General features: G+C 39.3%; 1 long non-coding RNA gene across 1 annotated transcript in view; it reads right to left on the reverse strand.

Annotated features, from left to right (window-relative positions):
• Positions 1-12,260: 12,260 nt before the first annotated feature.
• LOC135974269 (uncharacterized) overlaps positions 12,261-24,033 on the reverse strand; it is an 84,446-nt gene continuing 72,673 nt past the window's right edge. Inside the window, exon 3 of the long non-coding RNA XR_010591488.1 lies at positions 12,261-12,968. This is a non-coding gene — a long non-coding RNA (uncharacterized LOC135974269). The remainder of the gene's footprint in view (positions 12,969-24,033) is intronic.

Consider the following 24,033-nt stretch of genomic DNA (forward strand, 5'->3'; position numbering starts at 1 on the left):
TTTTTTGCTTCTGTACTGTCTATAGGAGATCTAAGCAATTTAAGGGATAATTTATTCTGGATCAAAGCCATCCTACTTGAAGTCTCTCTGCCGGCAGATCTGTTTTTACACTAACAAATTATTTCTCATTTCTGAGAGATTCCGGGGAGATGTGTATCATTATACATACTCTAGCCGGGTTTTATGTTCCATAGAGGAGCTTCAAAATGCAGTAGGTGATTACTTAAAGACCATGGAAACATTTTGACAGTCAGAGCCAGTTCAGAAAAATCTCTGATTCTCTGAACATAGATAAAGCTGCAATCATTATTTGCATAGATTTTAAACATAAATTACACCTTCTCTAGGTTAAAAAAAAAAGGGAGGATGGCATGTCCTCAATGAACTGACACTAGAACTGAGCAAATGCTGAAGAATATTTTGTGAATATTTATTTGAATTTTTAAACAAATTTGCTTTGAATTCATTTCCACACCTTTTTGTGTTTGCCCCTGACACTTATTCTAGTAAATTAATTACTAGCAGGAATGATTGCTGAAGCAGTGGATTTTAAGCAAATACTACTGTATATTAAACAAAAGTGGATTTTGAATTCATATTTGTGAGTATAGCCATCAGCAACCTAATTCTTGGGGTTGCTCCCACACAATCAATTAACAGAAACATGCTATGTGACTCACACCTTGAATTCCCAATATAAAAATCTCCAAGAAATTGTTCATGAACAAGTCATAGCCAATGACAAATTCATATTTGTGAGTATAGCCATCAGCAACCTAATTCTTGGGGTTGCTCCCACACAATCAATTAACAAAAACTTGCTATGTGACTCACACCTTGAATTCCCAATATAAAAATCTCCAAGAAATTGTTCATGAACAAGTCATAGCCAATGACTTAGTTGCAGAAATTATTTGCTCAGTCATTTTGGATAATAAATATATGTGGAAAAAATGCAGTCTGTTCTTGGCCTATTTGTATATAGAATAGGAGATGAAATTCATTATTCATTTTTGAAATATATGCAAAGCTTTAGATTCCAGTCACAGGGGTTGGGGCAGGAATGGTAGTATCAGATACATCTAAGTGCTCAAGCTGCTATTTCCTGAAGGGATTCCTCAGTGTCCCAATAAAACAGGAACAGTTTTCCTTTACCCTTACATTTTAAATGGGAATTTATAAAATTGATAACTACCAATGCTGCACCAACGTGCCTTAACACTGATTTCAATGTTCCCATTTCACCACCTTTAAAGATGAGTGAGTCATTAAATCGTCATATACATTCAGTCCTTTGCTCCTCCACAGAGGTTTCAAACAAGGGTAAGTGCCATTGAGTTGAAAGCACTGAATATCTTGCAAGATTGGACTCAGATGAAGCAAATACACACACACAGTATAATTTTGATTCTCTTCATGCTTTTTTGTATGTAGTGTTGCTTTGTATACAAGTGCACAGTAAAAGCTCTGTCTGCCTGATATCTGTATTTAAGAGTGTACCCTCTGAATGCACTTCTTGGATGCATGCTACTGAACCATCAGAAGTATTAAATGCTGCATGCAGACTGCTGCTGCTCCACACTCTCTGCAGACACAGGGAAGATCCCTCCACGGATCTGGCTACATTCTAAATAGAGCATCCAATGATGGCAGGTCTTTCCCAATGGGAGGCCTGATTTATAGAAGTTGGAAGATGGTGGCCCCTCAGTACATAGTGAAACCATTGGCTTAGAACTAGAAAATACAAGTCTGCAAGGAGAGTTTAGTCTGGAGCATCCCTGAAATATCCACATGTTTATATTGACAAACACTGATTAGACACAGTGTTCAGAAGCCTGTGAGAAGTTTGTTTGAAAATATTCCATACTCATCAACCAATCAGTATGAATTTCTAAATTAAAGTCCAGTGATTAACTGGAAAACATTGTTCAGTCTTAAAAACATTTGGTGCCAGATCATGCCTTGACCCTGCATGGTTGTACAAGATGGGAAAAGTCACAAGGAGACTCCTTCCCTTGTGTCCTGTACAGAAGTCAGGAACAAGGGGTTGAGTTGATGGGGCTAAGACCCCCATATTTTTCTCTGCATTGGTTAACAGCCAACTTCAAGTGGGGGGGGGGGGGAGGGAGAAGAGGGGAGGGGGTTGAAATGGTTGTGTGTGAAGACAAAGTCACAAAGCTCAGCCACTAGACAGAGACAAACATCTAGAAGATCTCTATCAAGTATTCTTAAAACTACAATACCCACTTGTGGAAGTGAGGAAACAGATTGACAGAGCGAGACGGGTACCCAGAAATCACCTACTACTGGACAGGCCCAACAAGGAAAATAACAGAACTCTACTGGCCATCACATACAGCCCCCAGCTAAAAGCTCTCCAGCTCATCATCAACGATCTACAACCTATCCTAGAAAATGATCCCCCACTCTCACAGGCCTTGGGAGGCAGGCCAATCCTCGCTTACAGACAGCCTCCCCAACCTGAAGCAAATACTCACCAGCAACTACACACCACACCATAGAAACAGTAACCCAGGAACCAATCCCTGTAACAAACCCTGTTGTTTTCTCGGTCCCCATATCTACTCTAGCGACACCATCATAGGACCCAACCACACCAGCCACACTATCAGAGGCTCATTCACCTGCACATCTACCAATGTGATATATGCCATCATGTGCACGCAATGCCCCTCTGCCATGTACATTGGCCAAACCAGACAGTCTCTACGTAAAAGGATAAATGGACACAAATCAGACATCAGGAATGGTAACATACAAAAGCCAGTTGGAGAACACTTCAATCTCCCTGGACACTCAATAACTGATTTATAAGTAGCCATTCTTCAACAAAAAAACTTCAAAAACAGACTTCAAAGAGAAACTGCTGAGCTACAATTCATTTGCAAACTTAACACCATCAATTTGGGCTTGAACAGGGACTGGGAGTGGCTGGCTCACTACAGAAGCAATTTTCCCTCTTTTGTTATTGACACCTCCTCATCAATTATTGGGAGTGGACAACATCCACCCTGACTAAATTGGCCTTCAACATTGGTTTTCCACTTGGAAGGTAACTCCCTTCCCTTCATGTGCCAATATATATTTATGCCTGAATCTGTAATTTTCAGTCCATGCATCTGACGAAGTGGGTCTTTTACCCACAAAAGCTTATGCCCAAATAAATCTGTTCATCTTTAAGGTGCCACCAGACTCCTGGTTAAAATAGAAACATGTTATTTAAATTGTAGCATCAGTACAACGTGGTCCTATCCTCTTAAACCTAGAATAAGCTTACCTTAATTGTTCATTCTTGTAAATTAAAATTCAACTGGTACTGCAGGCATCTCCTTGCAGTACTCTTGTTTCTAACTACATTCATGACTTCTTTTAACTATTCTGCTCACAGCACTTTTTGTTACAAGCTGCTGGTATTTAGTACTTAAAATTTTCAGCAGAACTCCTTTGAGATCTCTTCACAAAAGACATCTCATGTTTAATTTCTTGCTACATCTTGATCAGATAGATCAGAAAATGTACATTGTCATTCAGAATCATAAAATAGTTTTAGACAAGGGAAACCAAAAACAAAAGTACTATAACTTGCACAGTGGAAGTAACCTTCTTGCAATTGTATGTAGAATTCATTATTTGCTTCGTGATTTCTCTTCCGGGTTAAATTCTCCCATGTTATAATAGCAGAACAATTATATTACCTCTCTTTCTCTCTCTCTTCACCTGAGTTTTAAAACAACTGGTCACCGACATTCCTTTGAATTATTGACCTTCACTACATGAAGAAAAATTAAAGTGAAAATTGGACATATGAATGTGCTATTTCAGTGAGGTGCAGCCATTTTTTTTTTCACACGTCCTCATTACTTTAATATTTGTGTATTAGGGTTGCTCTTTCTGCTACCTTTTGGTAACTCCCTTTTCCTTTCTTATGCAATTAAGTGGACTACTGAAGAGAGAGAAGGGTCTTATATTGCTGAATGTTGGTCAAAGATTCCACTGGGCCTTCAAGAGCAGTCCTGCAATGAAGGGCAGAAGCCTACCATCTTGGGGAAGTTCTGGCAAATGCATAACTCCTCAGATCTTCTAGAGAGTTCAGACTCTGCCCCAACCTTTTAGACAATACACCCATCCCCACCAACCTCCCCCCCCCCCCCCCACACACACTTGAAGTTGGCTCTGTTAACCAATGCAGAGAAAAATATGGGGGTCTTGGCCCCATCAACTCAACCCCTTGTTCCTGGCTTCTGCATAGGACACAAGGGAAGGAGTCTCCCTGTGACTTTTCCCACCTTGTGCAGCCATGCAGGGTCAAGGCATGATCTGGAACCAAATATCTAGTTCTAAGCCAATGGTTTCAATGGTTTCACTAAGTACTGAGGGGCTACCATCTTTCAACTTCTATAAATCAGGCCTCCCATTAGGAAAGACCTGCCAAAGACCTGCAAAAGATTTACTTACTGGATGCTCTATTTAGAATGTAGCCAGATCTGCAGAGGGATCTGCCCTATGTCTGCAGAGAGTATGGAGCAGCAGCAGTCTGCATGCAGCATTTAATACTTCTGATGGTTCAGTAGCATGCATCCAAGAAGCGTATTCAGAGAGTACACTCTTAAATACAGATATCAGGAAGACAGAGCTTTTACTGTGCAGTTGAATACAAAGCAACACTATATACAAAAAAGCATGAAGAGAATCAAAATTATACTGCGTGTGTATTTGCTTCATCTGGGTCCAATCCTGCAAGATATTCAGTGCTTTCAACTCAATGGCATCTACCCTTGTTTGAAACCTCTGTGGAGGAGCAAAGGACTGAATGTATATGAAGATTTAATGACTCACTCATCTTTAAAGGCGGTGGAATGGGAACTTTGAAATCAGCGATAAGGTACTTTGGTGCGACACTGGTAGTTATCAATTTTATAAATTCCCATTTAAAATGTAAGGGTAAAGGAAAACTGTTCCTGTTTTATTGGGACACTGAGGAATCCCTTCAGGAAATAGCAGCTTGAGCACTTTGTGGATGCAGACTAACACAGCTACCCTTCTGATACTTTGTTTCTATTATATTAGCTTAATGAATCTTATTTCAGTTTTAAAGTCACAACGCATACCCCTTTTAATACACCATGCAGCATATGATAGTTTGAAAGAGTTAAAGCTATTTTCTTTGATGACTTGGTTTTTAGAGGACCCTCACAGGGCCTCAAATTTCATGTAAATTCTAGAAATGGTTCATATGCCTTCATAGACTTCTGTACAGAGGTGAATTTCGTCCTAAATTCATAGCCAGACAATTGCATGCAACACTGGATGTGTGGACACACAATCTGCATGTCCACACAACTAGACTGACAATGATTTACTCTTGTACATTAAAAGAGTAGAGATTTGCAGAAAGGTTTGCTGTCAATTAGCACATGTGCAGAGTAGGTTTCTCCCTCTGTCACCATGAACTTCCTGGTAGCTATGTTCCACTGCAGCCATAAACATGTAAATGAATAGAGGCATCATCATGAGCGTATGAAACAGGACTTTCACAAGAGCTGAGTGTAGACTATGAAACTCACTCCCTCAAGGAAAAAAAAAAAACATCACCACATTGAGAACTAAATGCAAAACTTATCTCTGACGTGGCTTTTTTCTCAATATAAGTCTCCCCATAAAAAACACTATATTGGCCAAAAACCAACCAAACAAACCAATCCAAAGCTAGCTCAAGCTATGGTCTCCTATAGGCTGTCAAGGAAGAAAAAAAAGGAGATTTTTATTTTCATTATTAAATAATGGCGAGCTCAGATATTATTGGTGTTCATGAGTCTACAAATACCTAGACAGAGGCTGTCCTCATTGGTGAGGCAGGCAGGCAGTGGAGGGAGAGTGGGAGAGAGCCAAAAGGAGACCAGTTTGGACATGTAGGCAGGGGCATGCATGATGTAGCCCTTGAAAGCAAGGACAAGAAAAGTCAGTTTGAGGCATTTCACAAACCAAGGGATCTTTTGTTCTTATGATGGCTATTTAGATCCCGAATTTTTGGAAAAGGGACTGTTGTCATTCCTCACTAGCTCAGTGTTGATTATATATAAATAATAACAACAGTACTGCTAATGAACAGCTATTAGCATTTTCTCGGTTGGATTACTAGCCAAAGATTTCAAACTGAATTTATTAATTGCTGCACATCCTATTATATCGTAGTATAAATAGCAAACAGAGCCAATTCTTACTGTTAAACCTGTGCACACTTTGATAGGGTTGCATAGGGGTTCAGTCAGTGCAGAATTTGACCCAATAAGTTGTGAATAAAGTAAACATGAAATATGTTTTGGTTTTTGTTATTTTTATATTGTTCATTTATACCAATCCAAAATATTTAACCCATTAAATATTTAAAATGATTCATTTGAAAAAAAAAGGGGGGTGTGTGTTTCAAGTAGGGTGACTAGATGTCCCGATTTTATAGGGACAGTTCCGATATTTGGGGCTTTTTCTTATATAAGCTCCTATTACCCCCCACCCCCCGTCCTGATTTTTCACACTTGCTGTCTGGTCACCTTAGTTTAAAGATATATAAGGACTATTCAAAGAGTTTTGCACATAAAGCAAAACTTTGGTTTCTTGATGATTTCAGACAGGGGTATATAACGTTTGTTTGACATGGGCTTTGTCTGGACCAGCTGGGGAAAGTATGCTCCCCTCCCATTCTTGTGTTCATTCTTCCCCTTATGGTCTTGATGACAGGACGTCTGGGCTAATAAATGGGGTACAAGGGTGTAGCAAATCCTATTGGTTCCCACACAATTAATGGGCAAGTTTATAAGCCCATCACCCTGTCTTAGGGGCCATTCTGAGAGGGAAGAAAAGAAACCTCCCTACCTCTCTTGTGGAATATGAGGGTTTGTGGCCTAGCTGTGAGCATCTCACTAGTTATAGTGAGGGTCTGGGAAGAAATTTTTCACTCATTGCCAGATTGGAGTGAATAGGGTGGGTTTTTTAACTTTCCTCTCAGCATCCCAGAAATCTGGTGTGTAGATTAGGTTATAAAATTTGTTCTGTTGGCCAGTGCATGAATTCATTCACTAGGGGGTCTGGTTTTACTGGAATGGGAAGTCGGCTCCTAATGATTGGTACAGCAAAGGAGACAACCCCTTCTTCCCCACTCCCTTAACTGTCACACGAGGTAGTTGTCAGATGTGCCTCAGTAAAATTGTGACCTGCTTAAACTACATTCCTGTTGTCTTCTTGTCCAGGACAGTAGGGTAATGTTTGAAAGAATTTTTAGAAAATACTCAAAATACCAATTGCAGTTCAAATCCTGAATTAGCAAAATTGCCTACAATCTTATTTAATTTGTGATCTGTGCTGTGTTTTGGGGTAGAGAAGTTTTTAAAGCTTTTTTAGTCAATTTTAAAAATAGAGAGATGGTGGGTTGAGGGATGGTCTACCTCATTTGCTTCTAATTTCTTATCATTTTGGTGTTAGTATATTACATAAAAAGATGGAAGGGGAATAAGTAGAAGAAAAAAAAGTAGGGATTGGTCCAGTTGAAATGGGATTTAGATTGCAAGAGAACCATACATCTACTTGCCTTTAATAGTCTGTTCCTACAGAATTACTAAATAAAAGCAGGTCAGGCAAACTTCTGGGTGAAGGGGGAGGAAAACACACTTTTGCTGTTATTGTATGAGGACCAAAATTCTTTTCAAGAACAGATCCTGACACCAAACACAGCTTGAATACCCAGACTTAAAATGTACCTCTGAACCAGGGGTTCCCAGGCCAATGGGGGCGGCAAGAAGCTGCGCGGGCGAGCGATGTGCTGGCCGCGGCTTCTCGGCACCCCCATTGGCCTGGGACGGCGAACCGCAGCCAGTGGGGGCCGCGATCGGCCGAACCTGCTGCGTCAGCAGGTAAATAAAACTGGCCTGGCCCGCCAGGGTGCTTACCCTGGCGAGCCGCGTGCCGAACGTTGCCGACCCCTGCTCTGAACCAAACATTTGAGAAGTATGGCTGGAAACGTAAAAAAAAACCTTCTGCCACAAACAACCACCTTTGCTGAAGAAGTGCATGCTGAATTACATGGCTGCCTACATATGAATTTTCTTTTTCATGTTGCCCGAGGTTTCTGTAAAAAATTTCATTCCTTTAAAATCCTGACTCTAAATCAATAAAAAACAAAACAAAACAAAACAAAACAAAAAAAGATAGAGGAAGGAACAAACTTGCAGTTATAGGCAATAGAAAGACATAGGGGCTACTTGTGGGCTTCTAAACATATGGCACAGCACTGCAAAAATGCCATGACAATTTACCAGGCAGAAAGTACATTCAAATATTTTTTACTACAATGATTGATAATGAAAAAAAAAAAAGATATTCTACTCATTTGGTATGAAATGGTGAGCGGGGAGCAGAAGGCGGATCTAACACTATTCAAAATATCAAGAAATAGATTGTTTAGTTCAGTGGTTCTCAAACTTTTGTGCTGGTGACCCCTTTCACATAGCAAGCCTCTGAGTGCGGCCCCCACCCTTATAAATTAAAAACACTTTTTTATATATTTAACACCATTATAAATGCTGGAGGCAAAGCTGGGCTTGGGGTGGAAGCTGACAGCTCATGACCCCCCCCCCATGTAATAAACCGGGGGTCGCGAGGTTGAGAACCCCTAGTTTAGTTGGTCATGGGTCTATGAAATACCCACTGCTTATTGCTATCAAGAAAAAGCTCTAGAAAATTGATTACCAATTACAATTTCTGACAGGCTGACAGAACATCATGTAACAATTAGGTGGCGCAGTTGGTCATCTCAAAATAGTACATCTCAAAGGCGGACACTGGGAAAGGGCAAGTCAATCTGGATAAAATAAGGACATCCAACCATCAAAAATGGAAAATGAAATCAGACCGCACAATTCAATTTTGTGACAACAAATTGCAATCAGAATGGGAAAGTATATCCTAGCAAATGCTCTGCAATACAAGGCCATATATACAAAATAAAGTAAAAAATCTTGTGCATCTCCCCAGACACATTGTACTTTAAATGAACATTTTTAATTACTGACCTATATGTTACATATAGCCCTTGTTTGGTCACACAGAACCTTTTAGCCCTTGTTTGGTCACACAGAACAGTAGCACGTCTTTACTCGCCTGTTCAGATTGTGACTCCTGCCACAGGAAGAGCAGAGACTGCTTGTCCAGTACCCGGACATGGGTTAGGAGTTGCTCTGCCTCTCACCCCGTATCTCAGTAGCTGGCTGAGTGCACTAGGAGGATTAAGCTGCTCCATGAAAAGATTGAAATAACTTACTTTCTCCCCGGAGTAAGGTAGGAGCATGGTCTGCCACTGGGGAAGGGCATCTATGTACACACAGGACAGACTGTATAACTACTATTTAGCCCATACACATTTCCTGTTTCTTACAATCAGAAAAAATACTGTAGAGTTTGTACCTGGGCTTTTTAGTAGGACTTATTTACATGATGACAATGAACACTTTTAGTAAATTATTAGTAGAGAAATGTCTAAAAAGGGAATAAACTAGTGAAGCCTGGAGGCATTTAAGCAAAGGAAAATGTAGCCTCAGTATGCAGAAAAAAACATCACTTGGGAAAATTAACTTTTGACTGGGCTAGAGTGCTAGAATAATATTGCAGGTAACAGTAACTCATTGACAAGGCAGGGAGGTGGGCCGTATTAATAGAAACCTTGCAGGGGGTTTCTATTAATATTTTTTGAATTTATAATGCCAGGTTTTGTTTCATCCCCAGAATTGGCATCTAGTCCAAATCCCATTGAGGCAATAAGTCCATCAACTTTTTGATTTGATCCTCCTTCCCCTAGGATTTTATAAATAAACTGTGTGATTTTTTCGTCGTGATTAATTGAGGCAGTATTATCATGAAAGGAGTCAATAGTACATGAGCGAAAGTTTGCTGGATTTGGGTGTTACAGAAAATTGTACTCAAACTATGGCTCAAATTCTAAATGGATTTGAGTGCATGGAAATCAATGGTGAGTAAGTGAAGACAGAATCCGGCTTCAGGGGGTGAAGGACTGACATAATGGGCTAACTAAGCAGTCAACAATCATCTCACAACTTTCCTGCAGATCATAAAAATCAAAGCTTCTCTCATGTTATTCAGGGTTCACTTTTGTTATTCTGCTTGTCAAATTAAAAGAATAAAAGCTGTTTTGAGAGTAGATCAATGAAGGTTTAGTCCTATTTCAATAGCTTTTAAGAAAGAATTCTTTGTAAAAGGAAGAAGGTGAATACTCAGAAAACGTAGTACAACTTCATTTGTAATTGAAATGGACTGACAAATGAGTTTTGTATATTGATTTTTTTTATGTGTCTCTGTTCAACTGATAATTGGAACTTTGTCTACATATGCATTTATAGATATACTTACTCTCAAAGAAAACTCAGGTAATGTTCCTCCAGGGCCATTGTGCCAATTTAGACCTCAGGATACTTGTAGACTTTACAGTTTCAGTAAGAGTAAATAACATCAATTCATATGTTGTACATTTCCCAAGAAAATACTTATGATTTGCAAATATAATTTTATGAACTGCTTTGGAGATCTAAGCTACTGTCAGAAGTCAAGACTAGGAAAAAATACTGCTTTTTTCTTTAAAATGATTTTAAAATTTTACCTTGGAGGAAAACAGTGAGTGATGGAACCACATTGAGTCATATTGAAAAAAAATATCAAATATAAATAGCAGAGAAATATTTTTTAAAAAACGGCAGAGCTAATATGTTTGAAATCTATTACCGGGATATTGCTTAATCTCTAGAAGCACTAGACACTAAGGAAAAAAGGGGAAATAATTAATACTGTGTCTTGCCTGAAATCATCAATGTCTAAAATGGAAAGATGTCTAAAACATAGGAAGAAATAAATCAATTCCAACATAGAAAGGGAAATAAGTACAAATTACTGAAAAAGCATCTCTGGCAATGAATGAACTCCAGTTTTATTGCCACTTCTCCCTCCTTTTTGCCCACTGACTCTGAAATTACAGATGCTTGTTTTAGGAATTTTATTGGATGAAAAGTACATTTATAGATTAGGCTGCAGGGAGAGATATTCAAAAGCTCCTGAGTGATAAAGGATTACAATCCCCAGGGATAATTAATGGAACTTGTGCTCTCAAATGCCTTTGGTGCTTTTGAAAAATCCCTCCGTGTAGCAATATGTGCCACAAACACTGTACAAGGTGATCTAACTTGCTCCTTAATCCCTCCCCCACCCCATCGATTCCCAGGATTTGGGTATTGTGAAGTCGCCTTGTGCCCTAGTCCCATGCTTAGTTTAGCTCAACCAGATTGAAAGCTCTCTTCGTATACAGCTGAATAGGATAATTTGTACACTGTTCAGATACTAAAACTCTTGGGCTATATTAGCTGCTGTAAACGTCAGATGGTCTGAATATTTCAAATGCCACAGGGATGTGATGCATGAAGCTTTCTGATTTCCCATTCTAGTCTTTGGATGGATGGATGCATAGGAAAGCTACAGATCTCTCATCCTGCTGGCTGATATGTCAATGAACTATTGACATTATTAATGCTATGCTACTAATATAAATTGTCTTTCTTATTTACCAGCGTGCCTTTTTATGCTACTGTATCAGACATCACTGTATTTAGATCATTTGTTGAGGAAGCAGCTATGTTTTGCGATTGCTGACCATTTTCCTGCAACTATTGTTCAACTGCTTCCTTTACCCTGTCTTCTTGTGCCATTTATCCTGTTTGCTTGATATGAGGTGGCAGTTTAGGTCATTTAGAAGTCTGAGTGCCTGATTTGTGGGCACACTCATACTCTTTTAGACATCTACGGGAGTAAAATTGTGTCCATAAATAACTGTTGACACAAAATAGGTTTAGGGCTAATAGGTTTTTAAAAAACTGTCCCTTCATTTCTTTTCTTAAACAAAAGAAACGAACTTGGATTATTCTATTTCTGCCCATTTCTCTTTTGCTAAGTGGCAGCTCTTGAACCTCTGAGCCCAGATTTGACTTAATTGTTTTGAATCTGCACAGGGTCCCAAAAGCAATGGGCATTTAGAAATGAAGGATATAAATAAAATGATCTTTTATGCAGAATGACTCTAGAAAAGAGCAGAAAAATTAAAATGAATGCTGATGATATACTGATAAATATAACCAATGAAAAAATAGAAGGGTTTTTATTATTAAGCTTTTTCAATCTTTGTACTTGTTACAAACTAAAAAAATTCTAGATGCTCACATATAGAACAAATGCAAAACCATTATCCATCAGAGAAGACCAAGATATTTATACAATGCTTCAATTCCCATGTATTAACCACAATATTCCCAACACACAGATTTTATGGCCCTTATAAAAAAAAAAGAAATCAAAGTCAAGAGGGAAAAAGTTGGAGGGAGAGAGAAAGAAAGATGAGAGCAGATGGGGAGAAAGTGTGTGGATTTATCTCCTACCAGGATCTTTAGTTAACCAGTTCTGTTGTACCATTCCAAATGGACTCAAAATATCTGAATACAATAGACAAGCCTTTGAAAATATTAAGTTTTAAGCCACCTAGGTGGGGCATCAAAGCCATCATGAAACTGTTAGATGCAAGGTATTCCAATGTTATGGCAGTCACACTAGAGCTGGTTGGAATTTTTTTGACAAAACTATATTCTGTGGGGAAATGCAGATTCACCAAAATCAAAACTTTTCATAGAAACATACCAGTTTTACTAAACTTTGTTGGAAATATTTATCATTTGGGATGGGATTTCTGGTCAAAAGATGGGTGCAGAAGATGGGGGAAGACACCCATCTCAGAATAGCCAATAGTCCAGTGGTTAGGGCACTCATACAGTCTGTAGGAAGTCCAGTTTCAAGTTGCCCATCTGTCTCATTCATTTTTCGGATTTTTTTTCGAAAGGTCATGATTCATCCTAAATCAGAACAAAACCATGATTATTTATTTATTTGTATAAAATGGAATTCATGTTTTCTGGCCATCCTTAATTCACACTTTCATTTTTGGACTTCTATCCTGAAAAGTCATTGAATCACAGAAAGGAACAGAGGGATATTAATAACCAGTATAAGTCAAGAGAATCTAAACCAGCTTTGCTGACTATTATACAGTTGAAATAAACAACGTATTGATAATAATACTGAGAAAATATGGTTATGTTTCAGCAGTCACATCTATGCTGGTAGTACTAGCTCTGACCCTAATCCAAGTTACAGCAATGTAAACCAGGAGTGAGTACTCCGATGTCAATGGAGTTACACTGGTATAAAAATAATCTGACAGGAGAATCAGGACCAAGTGGTTTTCTAAGGCGGGGGTTCTCAACCAGGGGTATGCGTACACCTGGGGGTAGGCAGAGGTCTTTCAGGGGGTACATCAACTCATCTAGATACTTGCCTACTTTTACAGTAGGCTACATAAAAAGCACTAGCAAAGGCAGTACAAACTAAAATTTCATACAGATGACTTGTTTACACTGCTCTATATACTGTACACTGAAATGTAAGTACAATATTTATATTCCAATTGATTTATTTTATAATTATATGGTAGGAAGTAAGCAATTTATCAGTCATAGTGTGCTGTGGCACTTTTGTATTTCTATTTTTTTATTTTGTAAGCAAGTAATTTTTAAGTGAGGTGAAACTTGGGGTATGCAAGACAAAAATCAGACTCCTGAAAGGGGTACAGTAGTATGGAAAGATTGAGAGCAACTGTTCTAAAGTACTTGAAGGAGCTTTGGAAGACTAAATAAACCAACTGACCAATGGGTTGGCCTGGTGATGAGTGGGGAAGAATAGTGATTCTGCTGTAATAGTGAGGGATTCATGGAAGAAAGGGAGGAAGACCAGGCCTTGCTGATCTATAGATTCTTGAAAAGCAAACTATGTGCTGAATGAAATTTGCATGTATGCTTTTGGATACTGATAATAATGTGAGATGATTTGATATCATGTATTAGAAATGGAACAACACTCTTTTAAGCTGGATAGCCACAAGGCCTCTGTGTACAATTAAGGGGAAATAGATTTGTCATTAGGAGGTGGGGGTCTCTCACCCCATTCCTGCAGCTCTTGCCTTTCAAACACCCTTTTGGAGAAGAAAGGTATAGGTTGTCTCTTGACTGAAATATCTGGCTGGGTGGATGGATGATTCGTCATTGGGAAATACAGACATTTTTAGTCCCTGAAGAGACAGCATACTTTCATGTATGCTTTTGGATAATGATAATAATGTGAGCCGATTTGATATCACCTATTAGAAATGGAACAAAATTCTTTCAAACTGGATAGCCATCTATCCATTTTGATCCAAAAGAATACATGATGGAGAACAACATAGGCTAATCAGATAGGTATTATATCTGCTCAGAACAATACAGAACATGTTGGGAATACAAAAGGAAATGGGTAAGAAACAACGGAAGAGACATCTTGCACTATGTAATATACAGCATTGTGACTACTAATCTAACATTTTTGTTTCTGAATATGGTATAGCTAAATATTGCACAAGTAAATGCCTAATATAGAACTATGGAAGTAAACCAAAAAATGAGACATACTGGAAAGATTTAATGTGCCATGATGGAAATGGAGCCATGGTTAAGGGTTTGTGAATTTTCCTTAACAGAGCCAGAAACAAAGCAAAATTCTCATGAAACAAAGAATGCAGAAGGGAAAGGGGCAGCACTGTATGAATGCCTGTGAACTGAAACCACTAAATCTTGCACACAGCTGCATGTACATAAAAAACAAAACAAAAGAAAAAAACACACCTGCAAAACGAAAACACACACTGCACATAGATAGTGAAAGGATGAAACTACAGATGTTAGTAACTTAGCGTATGAGTGCCTTCCAGTTGCATGCTATGGTGATGAAGGCAGTATATGAAATGGAACAGGAAACAGAATAGCTGTGATATGACTAGCAAAGAAATGGTGATCTGTTGTGAAACGGCCATCGTAGGTGGTAAACTCACCTAATTCACTCAAATATGAATACAGAATGGATGGGAAAGGAATGAGGATATTTATTGTTCAGCATTACCCCAAAACCGCTGAAATATTGGCACACTCACTACATAATTAGCATTTTATCTAGATTTGCACATGTGCAACTATAAACATTGAAGAAAAAGAATCCAAAACAGAGAAAAAAGTAAGTTAGTTTAGAGAAGCACATCAGTAAAATGAGGACTATCCAGGAATCTTAACTGGCTGTAATGCTCCGTGAAACCAATGATCCCAAAATGATCGTGGTGACAAAAATGAGAACTAAATTTTTTTGGCTGAAAATTTTGGTTTGGAAATGCATTAGTGGTGCATAATGGAAATTGTAGTTTGGATGCCTCGTGCTCCCACTCTCCTCCCAGGGCTGGGCTCTCTTGCTGGACTACATTTCCCATGATGAACCATGTTCTCCCTTCTTGCTGATACTCCACAGTGCAGCATAGGAGATAAAGTCCAGCACTGGAAGGAAAATAGGGGTTTTCTTTGGACAATAAAATTGTAATTTGCCGTAGAAAGCAGATATTTTTCACAAATATATTTTGTTCAGTTGACAATGCAATTTTCTGTCAAACAAACCCAGTAAGGACTTGTGGACCTCAAAAAAGCAGGAGCTGGCTCTCCACTTCTAAAACAGGGCTGCAGCTATAAATCTACATTTAAACTTTCTTTATTTAATAAGCTAATTTCTTCATCTGAATATTTTAGTGGAGGAAATTCTCTATGACATCATACCAAAGAAACGATTTACAGTGTCCAAGCACAAGTTAAAATATGTGTTTATATATGTTTTAGTAGTAGTATGCTAGCATATGCCTAAAGACTAAAATACTACAGATCTGGAATTGATTAGTTCTGTAAACACTAGCTCTTGTATGAACATTGTGATGTTCATTTACTTCAATAAAATTCTTTTGGTTAATTCACTCTCACAGCGTGAATCTTCATAGGATTTATCCTGTGAGTATCCAAAAAGCTTATTGATCCCCACTACAGGCAAGTAGCATTGATTGCCAATACAATACCAAAAAATATATATCGATATCACTTAGTCCAACTCCAAAACATTCTTAAGCTGCTAAATGCATAGTTGTGAAATAAAAGGTTACACCCATGAGGTAGCGCCTGTTGACCCACAAGTGGGATAGGTAGATAGTCATCCATTTTAACAAGTCCCTGCTGAAGTCAATAAAGCCGTAAGAGCAATTATTGCCTACCCTGTTTTTAATCAGATGCAGCAGGATTGTGATCAGCTACTGTAGATTTTCTCTGAGTTTATTTTTTATAAAGTGAGATTTGCCTACATATCTTCAAATATTACTGGCAAGTTCTTGGCCAGTAACACAGGTATTTTACTTGGTAACACATTGAAGTGTTTGAAGACAAATTTCAAAAGTTTTAGGAACCTAAGCCTCACTGACTTTCACTTAGGCATTTTTCAAAATTTTACCTTACATCCTTAGTAACAGGGTTAGTAAAATAATAATTTTGGAATTAGAGAAGAGGACTAAATTTCAGGTATTTTTGTAAAAAAAAAATCCTATTTTTAACACCCTCTATCGCATAGTAGGTGTTGCACAGTAATATGCCATGAATTATTAAAAAGTTGTCATTTACTGTAACATGATTAACAACAAGTAACATTCTGCTTCAAGTTAAAGCCCTTGTAACTCTATTGATAAAGAAGAGTTACTCAATTGTAAATGTGGGACATCTCCTGACCCCATTATAGTCTATCGCTAAACTTGATTTGACTTCACACATTCTGTTCTCAGAGTGAAATCCCATTATCATTGAAGAGAAAATCCTGGTTAAAAAAACAAAAACAACAACAACAAAAACCCTAAAAGGGGATTCAAAGGTGTTTTGAAATATAGCTTTTACTTCTACTGAAACTCTATACCCTTTTCATTCAGAATCAAAGATCTGTCATAGAATTCTAACTGGCAAAGCTTTTATATGCCACTCAGACATAAACACACATCCAAGTTCATTGTGCAGTAAAAATAAATTTGCATGTACTGTACATCGTTTTTATTAAGGTTATATCACAGTATTCATTTCACGTTGAATTCCTCCTTGTCACACTGAATGGTTCTCTTTATAGAATATTACATGGTCACCCACATTTAATGTGTCATTCCTCATCTTCCATATCATGATAAGAGATAGTATGGATATACTCCAGTGTTATACCACAGCATAAAACAGAGGTTCTCAATGTTTTTATATCAGGACACACTTCTCCGTTCTGAGCTCTGGTGTGTGTATATATATAGATTTGTACAGCTTTTGAATTAATTACTTGGGAAGCTATTTATCCTTCTAAATATTCTGCTGACCATTTCACAGCTCTTTTATAGACCATCAATTTATACAATGGTATTATATTTTCAGTATAATTTTCTATTATTTTTAGTAAAACCTAAAACCCTCTTTTCACTTTCCTCTTACACCTGACAAGATTTTCAAAATGTGCATAAAACGTCTGTTATTTTAATTCAGTAAGAACACTAAATGCTGATTATTTTGACGTCCATCACATGGAAAGTAAGTAGGATCAGAATACAGCCCTGACTGATCAAGGTTTTGCCATAAGTTATTATATAAATAAAAATGTTAGGTACTGAAGGAAATATGTCTCCATGCCCATGGCCGGCTCTGGCTTTTTTGCCGCCCCAGGCAAAAAAGCCTCCCGCCGCCCCCCGGCGGGGAGTGCGGTAGGGGAGGGCTGCGAGACCGGCTGGGGCCCCGCTCTCCCCGACCGGCCGGAGCCCCGGGAGGAGGGCGGTGAGCCCGGCCGGGGCCCTGCTCTTCCCGGCCGGCCAGAGGTGAGTCCGTCGGCAGGCCCGCTCTCCCTAGCCGGCCGGAGCGCCGGGGGAGGGCAGTGAGCCCAGCGCGGGCCCCGCTCTCCCCAGCGCGCCCCCCTCCAGTTGCCGCCCCAAGCACATGATTGGTAGGCTGGTGCCTGGAGCCGGCCCTGTCCATGCCAACACTCCACAAGTTTCTCCATATAAGCTGTGGAGTAAGGCTTAAATCATTAGCTTGAGCCTTTCCCAGGATACAAGAATCCAGAACTCAATATTTTGGTTGGTTCTTGGGACCAAGAAAAATGACATATTCAGTGTTAAATAATGTAACAAACTGTAACAGAACTTATTCCAAAATTAATAAATGCTGCCTGAGACTAGAACATACAATTGCTTTAACAGAATAGGAAAATCAATGCCATTATGTATGTGAATAATGTGAAATGTATTTCAAATGTTCCACTGGGGGGGGGTGGAGGGGAAGTCTTTGGAAAAAAAACACTGGATTTGAAACATGCTTTAGAATACACAAAATAAAATGTTCTACACAAAGAAAACTAATATATACAAGTCAGTTTATACGGCCCTTACTCACACTGAATCACATTATGCATAAATGCTACTTTGCATGAGTAAGAGTTGTTAAAAAACTGGCCCTTTATGCTGCTCACCAGTAACGAAGAGTCAGGTTTCTTACAGATCTCAAAATTAAGCTCTGGTTGTTGCTAGACTGAAGGCAGAATGGGATCTCTTTAGAATAGGGAACCCTCCTCTCAGTGGTTGAAGATATGAAAACCATCTGGAAATCTATAATAGTTTAAATTCCACATTTTCATTCAAAAATACTGTAGCATTAGGATAGCCAAAGGAATAAGGCAAAATCATTATCTAAAAATATCCAACTAATGGATAGCAATGCCTGCTTCCCTTTGAGTTGGTCACATATGACCTTTCACCCACCAGCAGAACACTATTTCAAATCTCTGTCCTCCAGTCAGACACTCTAACCACACTCACCTGCAGTTGGGGATGTACTTTTTCTTTTCAATAGGTAGGGAAGATGTGGAGGGAGAAGTAAGTATTTAGTAAAATAAACAACACCAAAAAAACCCCTCTATTTGTTTCCCCTAATCAAAACCTGAATGAAAAATGTCATTGGTAAAGAGAATTGACTGACATTCCATATTATGCGTTTAACTCAATGAACTGTATACAAATAGTTCCTTATTTGTCTATTAAGTAACAGCTAAATCCTTTGTTAGTTCTGAAATGTACAACACATTTCATAAATCTAGAGTGGCTTTGTTAATTTCCTCTCTAATACTTAAATACATGCTTCACTTTAAGCACATGAGTAATTCTGTTGACTTCATGAATGCATTGCTGAATATGGGCCTAACCTGGGAACAGGAAATATTATTCCAAAACATGAACAATATGAAACTAATTTTATTTTCTGACAATATATTTTTCCACTTCACCAAACTGTTATTTGATAATACAGATATTGGGTGAAATCCTGGCCCCACTGAAATCAATGTGAGTTATGCTATTGACTTCAATGGAGCCAGGATTTCACTTATTGTATTTACTAAGGATAAGACTGTAACTTGGATTTAGTGAGGGACTAAGAGGTATTAAGAACACCCCTAATATGTTGGGTCTACTGGGGCATCTGTGAGCAGAATTAATGGCTCCATTGCCCCCTTGTCACTGGACAGTGCAGTTGAGTTGGGGCACGTCTACACTTAGAAGATTGCGGCGGCTTAGCTGTGCTGCTGTAGTGTTTCAGTGAACATGTTACTATGCCAATGGGAGAACTTTTCCCATCAGCATAGTTAATCCACCTCCCTGAGAGGCAGAAGTCCTCCCATTGATATAGCACTGTCTAAAGCAGGGGTTAGGTAAGTATAACTGTGGCTCAGGGGTATGGACTTTTTACCTCTGTATACTAGTGTACCCCTCCACCTGAAGAACAAGTGAGGGGAACAGGGAGAATTATGACTCAAAAGGGTGCCTGGATCACAATACCTCCAGGGTCTTCTTCTAGGTTGTTCTAGTTTATGTACCAGCTCTTGATTTATGGCTGTAACTACAGCCTGTGTGTGACATGACTGAAGCTCTGTCAGCCCTCGTCTGGAAGAGGCTCTCCAGTTTTGCCATTCCATCTCAAAAGCATATGGAACAAATATGAATGTCCAAAGACAGGCAAATCAAAATTAAAGATATAGAAAAAAAAATTCCACAGAGTTTTAAAGAGTACTTAATTTAAAGTAGGAGACATACATGAGAGAGGTACATGAAATGACTATACAGAGAAAGTAATTTGAGAGCTTTTATTTCCCCATTTATTTTCATAAAACAGATAAATGAGGATAGTCAAAGGAATTAAGAAATTAATATTAAAATGATCAACACATAAAAATCCCTGCTACTAGATACTATTGAGATGAAACAACGAGGAGTCCTTGTGGTACCTTAGAGACTAACAAATTTATTTGGGCATAAGCTTTCGTGGGTTAGAACCCACTTTATCAGATGCATGAAGTGAAAAATACAGGAGCAGGTATAAATACATGAAAGGATAGGGGTTGCTTTACCAAGTGTGAGGTCAGTCTAACAAGATAAATCAATTAACAGCAGGATATCAAGGGAGAGAAAATAACTTTTGAAGTGGTAAGAGGGTGGCCCATTACAGACAGTAATGTTTGAGTAACAGTAGGGAGGAATTAGTATTGGGGAAATTAAGTTTAGAGTATAGTAGGATTTTTTTTTAAAGAAAAGACTAGGGTTTGTTTATGACTAAAAATGCCTCAGTTACACTAGCTAAGATAAACATGAGTCAGAGATCTTAAACCCCATGCTTCAGGATATAAAGCACTCAATAGTTGGCTAATGTGAGGAAGAAATTGCCTCTATAAGCATATTACTACATAATTGCCCATTACATTACTACACGTCTGCCCATTGTGAAGACTCTAGTAATGGTCACTGTCTAAAACAGATGAACCATTGTTCTGATCCAGTAAAGCAATTTCCATTGTCCTATGAATAGAGATGGTTGGGAATTTTTCAATGAAACAATTTTCTAACAGCAAATGCCAATTTGTTAATGTCTCATGGAAAGGTGTCCATTTTGATGGAACTTTTATTCGAGAGATTTCTCAAGTCTAAGATGGAATTTCTGGTCAAAATTAACAGGAACAGCCAATCACTCAATGATTAGGACAGTCACCTTGGATTTAAGATACCAAAATTTCAGGTATATCAGAGACTTGAACTTCGGGAGTCTCCAACATCCGAGGTGAATGCCCTAGCACCAGCCTATTGTGTCTCTCTCCTCTTATACAGAACGTTTCAAAAGATATCAGTTTTGTCCTGATGTGGAACAGAAAAAAAATATTGAAATCTTGAAAATTTTCATGGGACAGGAAACCATTTCCTGCCCAGCTCTCCCTATGAATAGGAGACTGAATTGTATCCTCTTCATGGCTGAAGATCATTAGCTCCTTCATTCTGTTTCACTTCCTCACCCACAAGGATCCTTCTATCCCTTCCTTTTCTTTCATCTGTATGAATTATGCACACAAGACTATGGATTCTGAAATGATGTTACCTCTCCTGGGCATGCTTTTGGAATCTTGGGAGAGCCTACTTATGTGCTTACATCACAAGATAATGCCACATCCTGGTACATCCATTTTGAGGTAACATGGAAGATGAACCTTTAAAAAAAAAAAAAGCTGCAGCTATCCATTCCCTGGAACCTTGTAAATGGAAACAATAAATTAACCAGGTCAATTAAGTATGGGAACCATGGAGTGAAGGTGTGCAGCTTTTCATTTCTAGCATGGAGTGATGGCCACAGACGTTTTGGATAGATTGCACTTATTTTTCCATATATCCTTTAGAAAATAAAACAATCTCAGGAAGCAGAGTAGGAATACTACTACCTTGCCTTTATAAAGCAATTTTTGTTTTGAAGGATCCTGAAATGCTTTATAGACTTTCACATATAAAATGAATAATCATCTAAAAGAGGAGAACCAATGGACTCATCAAAATGCAAATGACAAATGAGAGAAAGGTGCAAAGCGAGGCAGCTCTGTTTCCACATTTCTTGAAACTGTACCAGATGGCCTAGCACTTTCCTTTCATTAACTAGTGTGCTGGGATAAAGCTGTGTTAATTAAATCACTAAACTACTACTAATTTGCTGTTATTTACTAATTCAACTAATTTAATTTTTTTGTTTCTTTCAATACAGTACATTTTAATTAAGTCTTACAAAGCTGAAAGGATCAGCTATTAAATGAAATAGATGAACAATGATATTCAGTTGTGTATGTTAGAATACTAGCAAAGAAAAAAACGAACAAGGTTCAAGGCACCAAGATGCTACAACTTATGTATTTAAAAACAAAAATCAGAATAAAGGTAAATAACTTGTGCACTTGCTACTGCACTACAAACATTGGCAAGCCAAAATATTTCAAAACTGTCACATGCCAAAAATAAATGTGCATGTGGTATGTGTAGATCTTGGCCCTGATTCACTTCTGCATTCTAACAGTTTTATACTGATGTATCCACATAACCTTCAATCCTGTAAACTACTCAATGTGGGCAAGGCACAGTGCAGAACCCCTCTGCACAGGCACAGGGTAGACTCATGTGGGTCCACTGCTTGGACGTGTAGAGAGTCATAGAGGGTATATACTCTGATGTTCTGGAGTGTTTTTACTCTGCTCACCTAAGCAGCGCCTCACTGTCTACGCTGCTATCGATATCCATGCAAGGGGGACTTGCAGTGTATGTACTCTACACACTGCTCTAAATGTAGATATAGATTAGTGCTTGTTTACACTTAAAATGCTAGAGTGGCACAGCTGCATCGCTTCAGTGGAGACACTACATATGTAAATGGGGGGGAGGGTATTCAACTGTCAGTATAGGCCAGGGATTGGCAACCTTTGGCACGCGGCTTGCCAGGGTAAGCACCCTGCTGGGCTGGGACGGTTTATTTACTTGCCATGTCCGCAGGTTCGGCTAATCGCGGCTCTCACTGGCCGCGGATTGCTGCTCCAGGCCAATGGGGGCGGCGGGAAGCAGCTGCCAGCACATCCCTCGGCCCGCGCCGCTTCCTGCAGCCCCCATGGGCCTGGAGCGGCGAACCGCGGCCAGTGGGAGATGCAATTAGCCGAACCTGCGGATGCAGCAGGTAAACCGACCCGGCCCGCCAGTGTGCTTACCCTGGCGAGTCACATGCCAAAGGTTGCCAATCTCTGGTGTAGGCAATCCACCTCTTTGAGAGGTGGTAGCTAGGTCAACAGAAGAATTCTTCCATGGACATATTGACGTCTACACAGAGATATAGGTTGGCTTTAGTACAAGTCAGGGATGTAGATTTTTCATATTTAAACTGACCTAATTTTCTAGTGTAGACCAAGCCTCAGTTATGGGGAAGGATAATACCTCTACACAACATAAGCCCTTCCAATGGAAGTGAGAAAGTCAGAAATAGTTCAGGCCCAGGGCTGGCCTTACCATGAGGCGAACTGAGGCGGCCACCTCCGGTGTTAGACTGTGTGTGTGCGGGGGGAGGTGCCACTAGGACTCAGAGTATAGAAAATTGTGTCTGCTGCTGGTGCATATGTATTCTGTCTGCTCTAGATGCACAGAGATGGTGGAGTGCTGTGCTGGAGGAAGGAGGGCACAAGAGACATAACAGGCAGGCAGGAGAAAAGGTGAGAGGGAATAACAGAAAGCAGCAGGAGCTGCAGGGAGAGAGACAAGGAGGAATCCCCAATAGTGACAAAGTGGAGAGGCCATGGCTTATGTACTCATGGCTAGAAATCTGGCATGCCATGAGAAGGCAGCAAATCACCAGAGAGCATTCCATAGGTGGAAAGAGCTTGAGATGAGACTAAGGTTAAAGGCCACCATCGATGATCAGCATCAAGAGAAGATTGCATCAGAGCAGGGCCGGCTCCAGGCACCAGCTGAGCAAGCTGGTGCTTGGGGCGGCAGATTGTTCAAGGCGGCATTCTGCCCAATCCTAGGGCGGCACGGACGCTTTTTTTTTGTTCGTTTTTTGTTCCGCTCTGGCCGCCCCGTAGGGGGCGGTGGTGCGGAGAACCAGACTGCCCTGCAGGGCA

The sequence above is a fragment of the Chrysemys picta genome, chromosome 11, assembly GCF_011386835.1.
Source record: "Chrysemys picta bellii isolate R12L10 chromosome 11, ASM1138683v2, whole genome shotgun sequence".
Taxonomy (NCBI): Eukaryota; Metazoa; Chordata; order Testudines; family Emydidae; genus Chrysemys; species Chrysemys picta.